The sequence below is a fragment of the Corythoichthys intestinalis genome, chromosome 7, assembly GCF_030265065.1.
Source record: "Corythoichthys intestinalis isolate RoL2023-P3 chromosome 7, ASM3026506v1, whole genome shotgun sequence".
NCBI classification, from domain to species: Eukaryota; Metazoa; Chordata; class Actinopteri; order Syngnathiformes; family Syngnathidae; genus Corythoichthys; species Corythoichthys intestinalis.
Genome location: NC_080401.1, coordinates 13,800,497 through 13,818,070, shown reverse-complemented (window position 1 = coordinate 13,818,070; position 17,574 = coordinate 13,800,497).

The following is a 17,574-nucleotide window of genomic DNA, read 5'->3' as shown; positions in this document are numbered from 1 at the left end:
ATCCAATTGTAGGGTGCCGAGATAGTAACTTGCAGGGCACCATTCGACACCTTGTACTTTCGAATTTCGTGCATTTGCTGGCTTGTTCGTCTGCCGCCCTTGTTTTGAAATCCCTGGCCTATGTTGTGCTGGTATTTGAGTGTATTTGTTTTGTTGTCTTATTGGCTCTCTGTTAGGTTAGTATTATTGATCCCCCTCGACCTACTGTCACGGACCCATTGTGTTATTCCCGCTTTTCCGCGATCGCTTGTATTTTTGTTTGCATTTAATAAACCCTTGAACCAGTTGTGTTACCAGGATGCCAGGTCTGGGTGGGCATTTGTCTTACCTGGAAGGGCAAAAAAAAAAAAAATAAATAAATAAATAAATAAAAAAGCTACAATGCTCTAGTACAGGGTTCACTAAATCTGGACCTTGGTGCCACTTTTCCTGTCGTGTTTTCCACGTCTCTCACCCCTAACACACCTGAATCAAATGATTATGTCATCAGCAACCTCTCCAGAAGCCTGATAATGATCCTGATTATTTTGATTCAGGTGTGTTGGAGGAGGGAGACATGGATAACACGACAGGAAAAGTGGCACCGAAGTCCGGATTTAGTGAACCCTGCTCTAGTAGGTCAAAATCCAGCGTAGGGCTACTTCCCCTTAAAACATTTTTAGTTTTCTCCTAGAGATAACTGTTGTTGTCATTTGGTCTAAACAAATAAAAGCTGATTTGATTTTATTTGACGTAGAACAAATCCATAACTGAACAATATGGACATGCAGGTGACAATGTTTTTTTTCGGTAACATATTGTGGTTCCTCGGTTTTATTATTGTATTATAGTTATTCTTTGTTCCCCAGCCCCTTTGAGCTCAATTTGACCCCCTTAGAATGCTTCAAAATGCACCAAAATCGGCAGGCAGGTCAAGACAGGTGCAATCTTTGATACCGTGTATAGACAAATTCCAAATACACTATGTAGCGCCCCCTAGAAGTCATTCTTTGTCCCGCCGACGCTTTGAGCCCTAGTTTGACCCCCTTAGAATGTTTCAAAACTCACCAAACTCAACAGCCAGGTGAACACTGGTAAAAACTTTGATAAAATGTAAAAAAAAAAAAAAAAATCTGTGTAAATGTATGTAGCGGCCTATACAGGGGTCGCGTTAACCGAATATTTTCCGTCGTTGACCGGTTTTTTAAAACGGTGACGGAAAAAAATGAAGTCCATCTGTCATTTTGACAGGTTGCAATTCACACCCCAGACCACAGGGTGGCGAATGAGCATATTAATTAGCTATTGTTTCTCTTGATGCATGACGTCGTTGGCCTTACTCGGAAAAATGTCAAGGCAACTGAGTGCCCGAAGTTTCTTCAAAAAGCCCCAAAACGACGATGGTGTTGAAAAAAGAGGTGAAAAAAGAGGGACTGATGCAGTGGAGGATGAAGGACAGCCTCTGCAGCAATCCCACTTGAGACATTTGATTATGCACAAGTGGGCACGCAATGGCGTACCGCACGCAGGCTATTTTTAGACCGTGACGTCGCATCGTAAAGCGGAAGTAAAGCCGAAGTGGGACATTATAGACCCACCCTCGCATAGACCCAACGTAAAAAGTGCTACTTTTCTCCGGTAATCTTTCAAAAAGGAACATGCCGATCACGCATTGCTTTTTTGGAACTCGTAGAAACGACCCTAGACATTACGACACGTGAAGGATGTTTTCTTCATACGTTTCCGGGAACCAAAAACTAGGGAGGAAAAAATGTGAAGACCGAATCAACTTGCGCGGACTTTAACACCAGCTCATCGAATCCATTCACGTTTCATATGCAGTAAACATTATGATGGGTTGGCATGGTCTTTCAGAGGACAAAGAGGTAAGCCATTTTTATATTTTTAACTTATTTTTTTAGCGTAACGTTGTGCCGTACTGCTTCTGTCTGACAATGAATGACCTGAAAACAATTACAATGGTATTTGACTGCCACTGTTACCGTTTCTGTTATATATATAAAAAAAACAACTTTAGTAAGGGGGAAGTGTAAATAAATTATAGGATTAAGATATGTTATCAATGAAAAAATTACAAGTGTTCGTTGGCTGTCACTGAGTAGCATTTGCGATCGCTACACAAAGCTAACTAAATTACCCCCAAGAATGGTAAGAGACGTAGGACAACCAGAGGATATATAAAAAAGACAGGGCTGATGGTAAAGGATAGCTTGTTGAAATAGGAGAATGTCATTGTCAGTCGCGTCGATTAAAAAAGCTAAAGCTATGCTTAGGTCGGCTCGTAGCCTACATACTGGGGCCACAGTCAGCTGTTTTTGTCACTGCGGAGAAAAAGTTACATATTCATCTGCTTGATGTGTGATGGCACGGTGTGGATTCTCTGTTAAGCTTGTTCGGACAGAATATTAATTAAAAATGAATGAAAACTAAATACTTGTGAATATGACATTATTATGATTTTAAAAATTTAAGTGACGGGTAAAAATAGATTATGACCGGATTTTTATGACCCTGTCAGTCAAAATGACAGACAACGAAAAAGTCTAGCGCAACCTCTGGCCCTATAGGAACAAAACCAACATTTCATTTGGAAAAAGTATGATGTTAGTTTACCGCTCTTCGTCTTATTGCGAAGAAAGAGGAAGTGAGGATTGGCCCGCAATGATATTTATGTTATCAGCCATTGTGCTGTGACCCGGAAATTTAACGCTTGCTTTCACGCTCACCGCTTCCTCGGAAAGTCAGATGTCCACGTAGACGGACCCGTCAAATGTCCACGTAATCTCCGTGTCAGTCGACCCGGGAAATTGCTTTCACATACAAGGGCTGCCCCTTTAAACAGTGTTCAGGTGTATGTGAAAGGGGCTATTGTGAGTAACTGCTTACAATGTTTCTACGTGTGCTGGAGGAGTTTGTGCATGTGGGAACTCTGGTGACGGATCGACATTGTCGACAAGCTCGTCGGACAACAGTTCCCACACATTAAGCATCTCTTTGACATCTGGCAAAGGTGATATGATTTATGCACACAGTGCTGTTTATAGCATATTTTGCACACCTATGTAATTCTTTTCAAAGTTTGAAGAAAAAGCTGCAGAACTGCTGTAAGATGCCTGGGTTTGAAGCCCTAAAACTCTGGCTTGGCAGGATTGTCAACCATTTGTACTGGTCTGTTGTGTCGATGCGACTAGGGAACCCCAGGGTTGTCCTCAACAAATGTCAGTCAGTACTGAGCCATGTCCAGGATGATGACTCAGGCTTCAAAGGCAATTTCCCCAGGAGCAGCCATGGTCTTTTGGAAGGTTAGGAATTGAAGAAGCCTTTGGTTACTACTTGTAAGTTTGCATTCCATTACAAAAAGTGCAATTCCACTACTGTTTTTCACAAAACGCTGCTTTGTTCAAGGACAAATGTGTGTACAGTACACATTTGGTTCTGTCTGGTATTTTGCAGACACAATGTTGACCAATGAGTTGGAGAAACCTGATCTGTGACTCCAAACTGTGGGCTTGCGTCCGCCGTCTGTCTCCGGTCTACCAGACTTCTTATTTGGAAGCATTCCAAAGTTTGATTAACCACTTTACACCTAAAATGTTTGCCTTCTCTTATGAAGGGACACTTAGCAGGTACTATTGTGCCCAGTTTCTTAATATAATCTTTGTTTGTTATGCTGTGAATAACAATAATCAGATTGAAACACATGTTCAATATAAATATTACATGGCAATACTATTTCATCCACTGAATTGGACCATAGATTTACAAAATACTTTTTAAAAAATTTTTTTATTTTTTTTTAAGGACAATTGTGGCTGTTCTTCACTTCAACGAACAGGTTCATCGAGCCCACAGCTTCACTCAAGACCAAGTGAGGATTTATAGCGTCATGTTCCCCAAGTAAAAACAGGGCGGCCGTATTGTGGAGAACCCCACATTTGGTATATATTTTCCAAATCCTGTGAATTGAACTCTTTGGTGTAAATTAAAAATAAAATAAAAGGAAGGCCCGACTTGAAAAATGTGACAAAAACAGTACCCCGCCAATAAAATGCTTCTTTTTTTCTAGCAGGTTTAGGACGTGCAGAGTCAAAGTCCAATTTCCAAACTTTGTAATGCTACTTTCTGACCACAAGATGCTGACTTCCTCACACAAATGGATATATTCACAGCACCATGGCCTTGTAATGTGTGTGGCAGCTCCTTCGGTTGCTCTCCTCTAAAACAGTATGTAATTTATTGACCAACATCTTCTACATACCTCACAATTTTAGGGTTTCTCATAAACTTTTTGAGATAGATACTGTAAACTACTGGGGGAGGGGAAAGTATGTACTGTTTGGAAATTATTCATTACTACATTCACTATTCATTTTGCATGAAGTGAGAATACAATGTTGCTTGATCATCAAAATCGCACACATTTTCTAACTCTTGACTGATAAATTGTCTTTGTATACATTCCTGACATCAACATAATTGTGTTGCTGGGGCATGAACTCACACCAGCCTCCGACGAATTTGAGTGAAATGAACAAATCTTAAGTTTAAAGTTTAAAGGTCAAATTCACCATGATGGTTGTGTAACTTTACGGAGCCCCCCGGGTGCCAGGGTAGAAAAAAAAAAATCATAGCTAATCTGTACCCACAGTTTAGTAGTCTGTGGGTACAGTTTCCTAACCTGTACCCACAGTTTACTAAACTGCACCCACAGTTTAGTAATCTGTACCCACAGTTTACTAAACTGTACCCACAGTTTAGCAATCTTTACCCACAGTTTACCAAACTGTACCCACAGTTTAGTAATCTGTACCCACAGTTTAGCAATCTGTGGGTACATTTTAGTAATCTGTGCCCATAGTTTACCAATCTGTACCCACAGATTACTAAACTGTACCCACATTTTAATAATCTGTACCCACAGTTTAGCAATGACCCGGAAAACAGTATTCACCAATGTTTGGCGGAGAATCCAAACGCCGAGGGGCTGCCCGAGCAAGAACCTGCACATTTTGCCCTCGGCGAACAAAGGGGTTTTAAAAGGTAACTATTGCACGTTTTCTTGGGTAGCCGTCTAAAATTCACTTTCAGGTGTCATCAATCAATATGGCATGTTGTGTTTGCACATTTTCTGTGCTGCTGTCATGTCCGTGCGTGCTTAATTCAACGAGTGTTTATTTGTCAGTTAGCTATTTTTAGTAGCCGCTAAACTGTGGGTACAGTTTAGTAATCTGTGGGTACAGATTACTAAATTGTACCCACAGATTAGTAAACTGTGGGTACAGATTAGTAAACTGTACCCACAGATTACTAAACTGGGGTACAGATTAGCTATGATTTTTTTTTTCTACCCTGGCACCCGGGGGGGCTCCGTAAGAATCATAGCACATTTTATGAATATTACAAATATTGCAGATATTTAATTTCAAGAGGTTCACTTTTCTTTTCTCCCACTGTTGTCAAATCATGCATCCGTCTATCTTCACCCGCAATCCTCTACGAAAAATTTTGACCCACCGTTCCCTAAATGAACGCTCCCTTTTCAAGAAGCAGCAATGGTAAATATAAGTGTTTGCGCATGTGTGGTACCAAGGAACTGTTTGTGTACATCAGCATTGTGAGAAGAGTTGGCACGTTTAAAACACAACTGAGGTAAACATGACTTTTGTGGTTAAACTGCTGTTTGAAGTTACACATTGAGAATGAGGGTGTTTTCAACTGTCAACAGGGTGTTGCTCACGCCTTTTCCTTTCTCTATTTACAATCGCGTGCCATCTAAATAGCATGATTATGACAACTCAGTTTTATACCATAATCATTTTATGTTTTACGCTGACCAGACTGCACAAGTCAAAGAGCGCCAATTGATATAAGAATACCCGATTTTGTCATGTTTACCTTTTGGTCGTCGTGGTATGACACTCTGAGAAGTTTGAGTAAAAATATTAGAACCGGCTCTCTGTAAAATGCACTAAAGACCAAATGTAAACTTCAACCAAAAAAATGCAAAGTTTGACAATTGCAATTTCAAATGCAAAGGTTGTACCCAACGCTGTGTCACATGAATGAATTCATTTGCTTCTTTTGTTTGTTTTTTTAATATGAAAAAGAAGAACCTCTGTCTGAAAAGAGTTACTGGTGTTACAAGGGAGAGGCCTATGAATATCATGCCTCATTAGTCCCAAAATGTAGGTCAAATAAGTGTGTCACTCCTTTTACATGTAGATTATTCTTTGTTTACAGTGATAAGGGACTTTTCTTCTTGAATGTAAAATAGAGAAATAGAGAAAGCTGACTTTCTAAAACTGTATTTATATCGCAGGTCAAGTTTACTGTTCTGCCTACTGTTCTGTATATCTGTTCGTGCCATCATATGCATTTCAAGTGATACCTGAAGTTTCTGTATGCACATGGGAAGAAAAAGTTTCCATAATACATACCTAAATAAGCCAAATATAAAATGCTTTAGCACTTAGTTGGCCTGGGCTAGAGCTTTGTTTTTGTATGTGTTGTTTGTTTTCAGCTGTGGACCTGTGAAGCCCTTTGACACATTGTTGTGATTAAGGGCTACACAAATAAATGTGACTCGACTTTATGTGACGCAGGCGTTTTTGTGTCACTAACAGTGTTGGGCACGTTACTTTAAAAAAGTAATTAGTTACATTACTCACTACTTCTTCCAAAAAGTAACTGAGTTACTACCTGAATTACTCTATAGTAAAAGTAACAAGTTACCAGGGAAAGTAACTATTTCCGTTACTTTAAAAAGAACTTGTTGTATGTCAAAGAATTTGAAATTTTCTGAGCAGTATTCGAGTCAGTGGAATAGAGAAGAACAGACAGGTAGTTAACTTGTTAGGTGCTTGAGCAGATTTTAATTGCTTACCACAGATGTCGACAAAAGCTTTGCCCCGGGACATAAATTACACATTACATGCAGGTTCTTTCCCATAATTTCGACATACTTGAAATAGTGTCTATATCTCCACCTCTTAAAGGACAATTTTTCTTCTGAATGCTCTGCCATCCCGACCCTGTGCATCTGTTTTGCGTGTGTGTGTTTGCCGCACGCGCTGTTCCGGTTTGCTTGTGAAATCACCGGCTCTGATTGGCTTACCACAACACATGACTCTAACCCTCAGCCAATCACAATCACTTCCACCGCATCTCTCGAGGGGCTGCATTTAGGTAGGCTCGTTTCCCGACAATTCATGTCACCTTCAAAGCGTCTGCCGTCCTCAAGATGGAAGCAGAATTATTGCTGGCTAACAGTGGGAGATGGGAACGAGGCTAGCATCAGGTGTAGCAAACACAGAAACGTTACCAAACTTTGGAAAGCATTGTCTAATTGAATGAGCAGGGACAAACAGCTTGGAGTCAGAAGTACGTGCGCTATTCTCGAACCTGAACGCACCCCAAGTCTTGGATGACAAATCAACAGAGCAGAGAGTCGACTCCACACGGCTGGTACTGGTAGTTTCTTCAATTTATTCAGAGTAAGTAACGCACCGCTTTTGACCGTCAGTAACGGGCGCGGCGTTGTAACAGCGGAAAAAGTAATTAGTTAGATTACCTCGTTACTGAAAAAAATAACGCTGTTACGTAACGGCGTTATTTATAACGTCGTTACTCCCACCACTGGTCACTAAGCTGTATTTCTCTGACATCAAGCTCACATTATAGGCTCAGTATATTCACTCTGTGTTTGTGTTGTCCTTGCATTTGGCAGATCACATTTTTATCCACATTTAGAAGAGGCATTATTTCAATGTGGAGTTATTTACGTCCACATGAAGATTTCATTCTTTTTCCGAGCCGCTTATCCTCACAAGGGTCACGGGGTGCTGGAGCTAAGCTCAGCTAACTATGGGCAGTAGGCAGGGTACATCCTGAATTGGTTGCCATCCAATCGCAGGGCACTAGGAGACGGACAACCATTCGCACTCAGACCTAGGTTCAGTCAGCCTCCCGTTCGTGTTTTGGGGTGTGGATGTGGGAAACTGAGTACCCGGAAAAAACCCACGCAGGCACAGGGAGAACACGAAAACTCCACACAGGAAGGCTGGAGCCCGGAATTGAACACTTGATCTCAGAAATGTGAGGTGGACATTTTTACAACCCCAATTCAAATGGAGTTGGGGCCTTGTGGTAAACACAAATAAAAAAACAGAACACAATGATTGCACATAATGTTCAGCCTACATTTAATTGAATACACAACAAAGACAAGACATTTAATGTTTAAACTGGCTACAACATGTTCCAAAAGGTGGCAAAAATCCCACAAGTGATTTAACAAGCTAGTTAGGAACAGGTGGGTGCCATGATTAGGGATAAAAGGAGCTTCTTTGAATTGCTCACTTCACAAGCAAAGATGGGGTGGGGTTCACCTGTTTGTGAACAAGTACATGAGAAAATAGTCAAAAAGTTTAAGGACTATGTTCATCATGGTATAACTGCAAGGAATTCAGGGATTTCATCATCTATGGTCCATAATTTCAAAAGTTTCAGAGAATCTGGAGAATTCATTGGATCTTTGCAGTCAATCCCTCAGACAGTACTGTATCAAAAATTCCACATCAATACAGTGTTGGGAACCTTCATTTTGGACATGAACTACCATAATTTTCGGACTATAAGGCGCACCTGACTATAAACCGCTACCCACCAAATTTGACAAGAAAACAGCATTTTTTCATTGATAAGCCGTACTGGACTATAAGCCGTTACAGTCCTCAAAGTGTAATGGATATTTACACCAAAAGATATCAACCGGTAAAACTTTATTTGACAGCGGCATTCTAAGACTGTCATAAAACCAAATGAACCACAATGAAACTTTGAACTAATTGGCTGCAAAACTTTCATTGCTTCAAAAACCTTCATTTGGCCATCATTGCTCCCTTGGGAGAGACAGTCAACCTCTGCTTCCACCTGCTGTCAACACTGTTGTCGTCCAACATCCCTCATTGCATTGCAGCGTTACAGATGTAAATAACAATCAAAACTAGAAACTGCAATTTCGGGAGAAATTACACACCTTGGTCTTTCCTCTGTGGAGACACAGATCTTAGCCCCACTCAGGTCTATCAATAGAATGGATCATAATGCCAGTCATTGGCAAAAAACAAAGTAAAAGCCGTTAGAAATGAATGGGAGAATTGGACGTCCATGGACGTCAATGGCGGCACCTTTCATAATTGTTAATGGAATCGGGGAAGTTTGGGGGACACGTCCTAATGATATCTAGTCATTTTCTGTTGATTTGGGGGAAAAAAAAAAATTCCCATTGAAAATGAATGGGAAAAATTTTGGACGTCCATGGAAGTCAATGGTATCAACTTACATAAGCGTCAATGGAATCCAAGTACATTGGCATCAATAAAATGAACAAACATGAAGAAATGCCATTGGAAATGAATGGGAAGTTTAGACGTCCATGAACGTCAATGGCATCACCCTCCATAAGCGGCAATGCAATCGGGGACATTTGGGGGAAACGTCCTAATGATATCTAGTCATTTTCTGTTGATTTGGGAAAAAAAAAAAAAAATTCCATTGAAAATGAATGGGAAAAATTTTGGACGTCCATGGACGTCAATGGTATCAACTTACATAAGCGTCAATGGAATCCAAGTACACTGGCATCAATAAAATGAACAAACATGAAGAAATGGCTTTGGAAATGATTGGGAAGTTTGGACGTCCATGGACGTCAATGGCATCACCCCCCATAAGCGGTAATGCAATCGGGGACATTTGGGGGACACGTCCTAATGATATCTAGTCATTTTCTGTTGATTTGGGAAAAAAAAAAAAAATCCCATTGAAAATGAATGGGAAAAATTTTGGACGTCCATGGACGTCAATGGTATCAACTTACATAAGCGTCAATGGAATCCAAGTACATTGGCATCAATAAAATGAACAAACATGAAGAAATGGCTTTGGAAATGATTGGGAAGTTTGGACGTCCATGGACGTCAATGGCATCACCCCCCATAAGCGGTAATGCAATCGGGGACATTTGGGGGACACGTCCTAATGATATCTAGTCATTTTCTGTTGATTTGGGGAAAAAAAAAAAATTCCCATTGAAAATGAATGGGAAAAATTTTGGACGTCCATGGACGTCAATGGTATCAACTTACATAACCGTCAATGGAATCCAAGTACATTGGCATCAAAAGAATGAACAAACATGAAGAAATGCCATTGGAAATGAATGGGAAGTTTGGACGTCCCTGGACGTCAATGGCATCACCCTCCATAAGTAGCAATGCAATCGGGGACATTTGGGGGACAGGTCCTATTGATATCTAGTCATTTTCTGTTGATTTGGGGAAAAAAAAAAATTTCCCATTGAAAATGAATGGGAAAAATTTTGGACGTCCATGGACGTCAATGGTATCAACTTACATAAGCGTCAATGGAATCCAAGTACATTGGCATCAATAAAATGAACAAACATGAAGAAATGCCATTGGAAATGAATGGGAAGTTTAGACGTCCATGAACGTCAATGGCATCACCCTCCATAAGCGGCAATGCAATCGGGGACATTTGGGGGAAACGTCCTAATGATATCTAGTCATTTTCTGTTGATTTGGGAAAAAAAAAAAAAAATCCCATTGAAAATGAATGGGAAAAATTTTGGACGTCCATGGACGTCAATGGTATCAACTTACATAAGCGTCAATGGAATCCAAGTACATTGGCATCAATAAAATGAACAAACATGAAGAAATGGCTTTGGAAATGATTGGGAAGTTTGGACGTCCATGGACGTCAATGGCATCACCCCCCATAAGCGGTAATGCAATCGGGGACATTTGGGGGACACGTCCTAATGATATCTAGTCATTTTCTGTTGATTTGGGGAAAAAAAAAAAATTCCCATTGAAAATGAATGGGAAAAATTTTGGACGTCCATGGACGTCAATGGTATCAACTTACATAACCGTCAATGGAATCCAAGTACATTGGCATCAAAAGAATGAACAAACATGAAGAAATGCCATTGGAAATGAATGGGAAGTTTGGACGTCCCTGGACGTCAATGGCATCACCCTCCATAAGTAGCAATGCAATCGGGGACATTTGGGGGACAGGTCCTATTGATATCTAGTCATTTTCTGTTGATTTGGGGAAAAAAAAAAATTTCCCATTGAAAATGAATGGGAAAAATTTTGGACGTCCATGGACGTCAATGGTATCAACTTACATAAGCGTCAATGGAATCCAAGTACATTGGCATGAATAAAATGAACAAACATGAAGAAATGCCATTGGAAATGAATGGGAAGTTTAGACGTCCATGAACGTCAATGGCATCACCCTCCATAAGCGGCAATGCAATCGGGGACATTTGGGGGAAACGTCCTAATGATATCTAGTCATTTTCTGTTGATTTGGGAAAAAAAAAAAAAAATCCCATTGAAAATGAATGGGAAAAATTTTGGACGTCCATGGACGTCAATGGTATCAACTTACATAAGCGTCAATGGAATCCAAGTACATTGGCATCAATAAAATGAACAAACATGAAGAAATGGCTTTGGAAATGATTGGGAAGTTTGGACGTCCATGGACGTCAATGGCATCACCCCCCATAAGCGGTAATGCAATCGGGGACATTTGGGGGACACGTCCTAATGATATCTAGTCATTTTCTGTTGATTTGGGGAAAAAAAAAAAATTCCCATTGAAAATGAATGGGAAAAATTTTGGACGTCCATGGACGTCAATGGTATCAACTTACATAACCGTCAATGGAATCCAAGTACATTGGCATCAAAAGAATGAACAAACATGAAGAAATGCCATTGGAAATGAATGGGAAGTTTGGACGTCCCTGGACGTCAATGGCATCACCCTCCATAAGTAGCAATGCAATCGGGGACATTTGGGGGACAGGTCCTATTGATATCTAGTCATTTTCTGTTGATTTGGGGAAAAAAAAAAATTTCCCATTGAAAATGAATGGGTAAAATTTTGGACGTCCATGGACGTCAATGGCAGCACCCCCCATAAGCGTAAATGGAATTGGGGACGTTTGGGATATACGTCCTATTGATATCTGGTCATTTTCTGTTGATTTGGAGAAATTTAGTTTTTTCCCCATTGAAAATGAATGGGAAAAATTTTGGACGTCCATGTAAGTCAATGGCGGCACCCTTCATAAGCGTCAATGGAATTGGGGAAGTTTGGGGGACACGTCCTATTGATATCTGGTCATTTTCTGTTGATTTGGGGTAATTTTGTTTTTTCCCCATTGAAAATGAATGGGAAAAATTTTGGACGTCCATGGCAGTCAATGGCATCGACATCTATATAGTCAGTTGAATCCAAGTACATTGGCATCAGTAGATTCGACATGCATGGCCGTCAATGGCATCAATGCAATGTAAATTCCATTGGAAATCCCATTGGAAGTGAATGGGACTTTTCCCATTCGAAATGAATGGGATAGTTTTTGGCAAATTTCCGAGGAAGCGTAATTTTTTTCCAAATTCTGTATACAACTTTTATGCCCCTCACCGTCCCGGAATTTTTGATGCCCAAATTATGTGATTTGGTCAAAAATTGTAGGACTAGATACATTTTGAAACTTTTTTTTTTTTCACGGAAAATTGCCGTTTACGGACGAACGGAAAAATTTTCGGGGCCATTTGTAAAGTTTCCTGTGTCACGCGAAAATTCCGGTCGTGCCGATACTTGAACGGTGCCGATCGGTCTAACGGTTCGGGCTGTGAAGCGCGCGTTTTTTTTCCATTCAAAATGAATAGGAAAGTTTTTGGCAAATTTCCGGGGAACCGTAAATTTTTGCCAAATTCTGTATACAACTTTTATGCCCCTCACCGTCCCGGAATTTTTGATGCCCAAATTATGTGATTTGGTCAAAAATTGTAGGACTAGATACATTTTTAAACTTTTTTTATTTTTCGGAAAATTGCCGTTTACGGGCGAACGGAAAATTTTTCGTGGCGGTTTGAAAAATTCCCATCGTCACACGAAAAATCCGGTCGTGCCGATACTTGAACGGTGCCGATCGGTGCTACGGTTTGGGCTGTGCGTTGGCTCAAAAAAACGCGGAGAATAAGATGAATAACTAGAAACTGCAATTTCGGGAGAAATTACACCTTGGTCTTTCCTCTGTGGAGATACAAATCTTAGCCCCACTCAGGTCTATCAATAGAATGGACCATAATGCCAGTCAATGGCACTAAACAAAGTAAAAGCTATTAGAAAAGATTGGGAGAATTGGACGTCCATGGCCGTCAATGGCGGCACCCTTCATAAGCGTCAATGGAATTGGAGAAGTTTGGGGGACACGTCCTATTGATATCTGGTCATTTTTTGTTGATTTGGGGAAAAAAAAAAATTCCCATTGAAAATGAATGGGAAAAATTTTGGACGTCCATGGACGTCAATGGTATCAACTTACATAAGCGTCAATGGATACCAAGTACATTGGCATCAATAGAATGAACAAACATGAAGAAATGCCATTGGGATTTAATGGGAAGTTTGGACGTCCATGAACGTCAATGGCATCACCCTCCATAAGCGGCAATGCAATCGGGAACATTTGGGGGACACGTCCTAATGATATCTAGTCATTTTCTGTTGATTTGGGGAAAAAAAAAAAATTCCCATTGAAAATGAATGGGAAAAATTTTGGACGTCCATGGACGTCAATGGTATCAACTTACATAAGCGTCAATGGAATCCAAGTACATTGGCATCAATAGAATGAACAAACATGAAGAAATGCCATTGGAAATGAATGGGAAGTTTGGACGTCCATGGACGTCAATGGCATCACCCTCCATAAGCGGCAATCCAATCGGGGACATTTGGGTGACACGTCCTAATGATATCTAGTCATTTTCTGTTGATTTGGGGAAAAAAAAAAATTCCCATTGAAAATGAATGGGAAAAATTTTGGACGTCCATGGACGTCAATGGTATCAATTAACATAAGCGTCAAAGGAATCCAAGTACATTGGCATCAATAGAATGAACAAACATGAAGAAATGCCATTGGAAATGAATGGGAAGTTTGGACGTCCATGAACATCAATGGCATCACCCTCCATAAGAGGCAATGCAATCGGGGACATTTGGGCGACACGTCCTATTGATATCTAGTCATTTTCTGTTGATTTGGGGGAGAAAAAAAAAATTCCCATTGAAAATGAATGGGAAAAATTTTGGACGTCCATGGACGTCAATGGTATCAACTTACATAAGCGTCAATGGAATCCAAGTACATTGGCATCAATAGAATGAACAAACATGAAGAAATGCCATTGGAAATTAATGGGAAGTTTGGACGTCCATGGACGTCAATGGAATCACCCTCCATAAGCGGCAATGCAATCGGGGACATTTGGGGGACACGTCCTAATGATATCTAGTCATTTTCTGTTGATTTGGGGAAAAAAAAAAAATTCCCATTGAAAATGAATGGGAAAATTTTTGGACGTCCATGGACGTCAATGGTATCAACTTACATAGGCGTCAATGGAATCCAAGTACATTGGCATCAATAGAATGAACAAACATGAAGAAATGCCATTGGAAATGAATGGGAAGTTTGGACGTCCATGAACGTCAATGGCATCACCCTCCATAAGCGTAAATGGAATTGGGGACGTTTGGGGTATACGTCCTATTAATATCTGGTCATTTTCTGTTGATTTGGGGAAATTTAGTTTTTTCCCCATTGAAAATGAATGGGAAAATTTTTGGACGTCCATGGACGTCAATGGCAGCACCCCCTATAAGCGTCAATGGAGTTCGGAACGTTTGGGGGAGACGTACTATTGATAACTGGTCATTTTTTGATGATTTGGGGAAATTTAGTTTTTTCCCCATTGAAAATGAATGGGAAAAATTTTGGACGTCCATGGCCGTCAATGGCAGCACCCCCCATAAGCGTCAATGGAGTTCGGAACGTTTGGGGGAGACGTACTATTGATAACTGGTCATTTTCTGTTGATTTGGGGAAGTGTAGTTTTTTCCCCATTGAAAATGAATGGGAAAAATTTTGGACGTCCATGGCCGTCAATGGCATCGACATCCATATAGTCAAATGAATCCAAGTACATTGGCATCAATAGATTCGACATGCATGGCCGTCAATGGCATCAATGCAATGTAAAGTCCATTGGAAATACTATTGAAAGTGAATGGGAACTTTTCCCATTGGAAATGAATGGGATAGTTTTTGGCAAATATCCGGAAAACCGTAACTTTTTTCCAAATTCTGTATACAATCTTTATGCCCCCCACCGTCCCGGAATTTTTGATGTCCAAATTATGTGATTTGGTCAAAAATTGTAGGACAAGTAGCGTTTTGAAAAAGTTGTAAAAAATCGGAAAATCGCCGTTTACGGGCGAACGAAAAATTTTTCGGGGTCGTTTGAAAAATTCCCATCGTCGCGCGAAAATTCCGGTCGTGTCGATACTTGAACGGTGCCGATCGGTGGTACGGTTCGGGCTGCGCGGCGCGCCGAAAAAACGCGGAGAAACCATTGCATAATAATAATAATAATAATAATAAAGTTGTAGAATAACATAACCTTGTTCTTTCTTTCAGAAAGACCAAGGTAATAATAATAATAAGAACAATAAAGTTGCACAATAACAATACCTTGTTCTTTCTTTCAGAAAGACCAAGGTAATTCATGTTCTGTGCTAATTATTTCTTCAGTTACTGTTCCAGTTGTTTCATTAGTAGCTAGTTATGGTATTTGGTAACACTTTATTTGACAGTGGCGCAATAAGACTGTCATAAGACCGTCATAATTATGACATGACACTGCGATTAGCATGATTGAGTGCTTATGACGGATGTAATTTTGTGTCATCCACTAAATTATCTTACTTTTCATTAGATGTAAAAGATCCTAGCTGGTATATAATGATGATATAATGATATAAATGGAGTTACTGACATAATTTGCCGGATGGCACTTAATGATATCTGTCATGAGCATTCATTAATGCCCACGATTGTGTCATGTCATAATTATGACGGTTTTATAGAAATCTTATGACGCCGCTGTCAAGTAAAGTTTACTTATTAACCCAAATAAATCAACAAATAAGCTGCACTGGACTATAAACCGCAGGATTTGGTAGTTCAAATTGCCGTTCACAAAATTTAAAATGAATTGTTCAGTTCATAGTTTATTGTTCAAAATTTTGAACTTAAGTTTATGGTTCAAAAAAGTTTTTATTTATTTGTGTGTTTGTTTGTTTATTCAACTTATGTAGTTCTTTCTTCTCCCCAAGAATTGCTGCAAGGTATTATTGACTGAGTCGATATTAGAACCACAGAGAGCAATTATTTTATCCACTTAAACATTAAAACTGTGTCGAATTCATCTTCATATTCAATTTGAAATCTGCGTCGTTACAGACCTATTTGTAACACTCACTTAAATGTTGGTACTAGGCCAGTGTTGTGTCAGATTTTGTACCCAATCAGAATTTTCAACGTTGCGGTTCTACATATGCACGTAGCGTTACAAATGGCCGCGAATGCAGCGATTCCGAAATAAACACCAAAAACCTTCAGTGAATAAAGGAATTATGTACTTATGTTTGGTCACTGATGCAAAAGAGGGAAAGTTCTCTCTCACCACGTCTTCCTGGTGCCGTTAAGCATTTATTTACGCCGTATTCTTGTTGCGAAAATATGTTTATGATACATCTTGTTTAAATATTATACAAAGATGCTAAATAAAGTGCAACTGAATATAAAAGAATGATTATTTGCCACCATAAAAGCTTCAGGAGAAAAAGCTGCTATATTTGCAGAAAACAACACAGCCGAGAGGCCTTCAATCATCAAGATTTTGGAGAAAAATATGCTGCCATCTAAGCAACATCTTTTTCATTGACACCCCTGTTTATTTAAGCAAGACAATACCAAAACAGCTTTGCTTAGTAGTAAATGAGTGCGGGTACTAGACTGGCATACCTGCAATCAGGACCTGTCTCTCAATGAAAATGTGTGAAGCATTATGAAGCGTAAAATAAAACAAAGGAGACCCTTCACTGTTGAACAGCTGAAACTGTACAAAAAGCAAGAATGGTAAAGAATTCCACAAACAAAGCCTCAACAATTAGTGTCCTCATTTTTCAAACTGTTATCGACTCTTATTGAAAGAGAAGGTAATGTTACTCATTGGTAAACATGACTCTATCTTTGCATTTTTAAACACGTTGCAGCCATAAAATTCTAAGGTAATGAATATTAGCGCAAAACAATAAATGTTATCATGTTGAAAATTAAATATAATGTATATTAGCTCAAAACAATAATTGTTATCATATTGAAAATTAAATATCATGTCTTTGTCCTGTATCCAATGAAATACTGTATAGGTTAAACATGATTTGCAAATCGTTGTTTTTTTGGTCTTTATGTTTTGAAAACCTCCCTCACGATACCCTCAAAGAGTGTGTTGGCACCTGAAGCTGCAAGCATGGGATTTTAGCTCATCTGTCTATGCGTGTGACTGCCACAGTGATGGCATTGGTACGTGAAATACTCTGTAT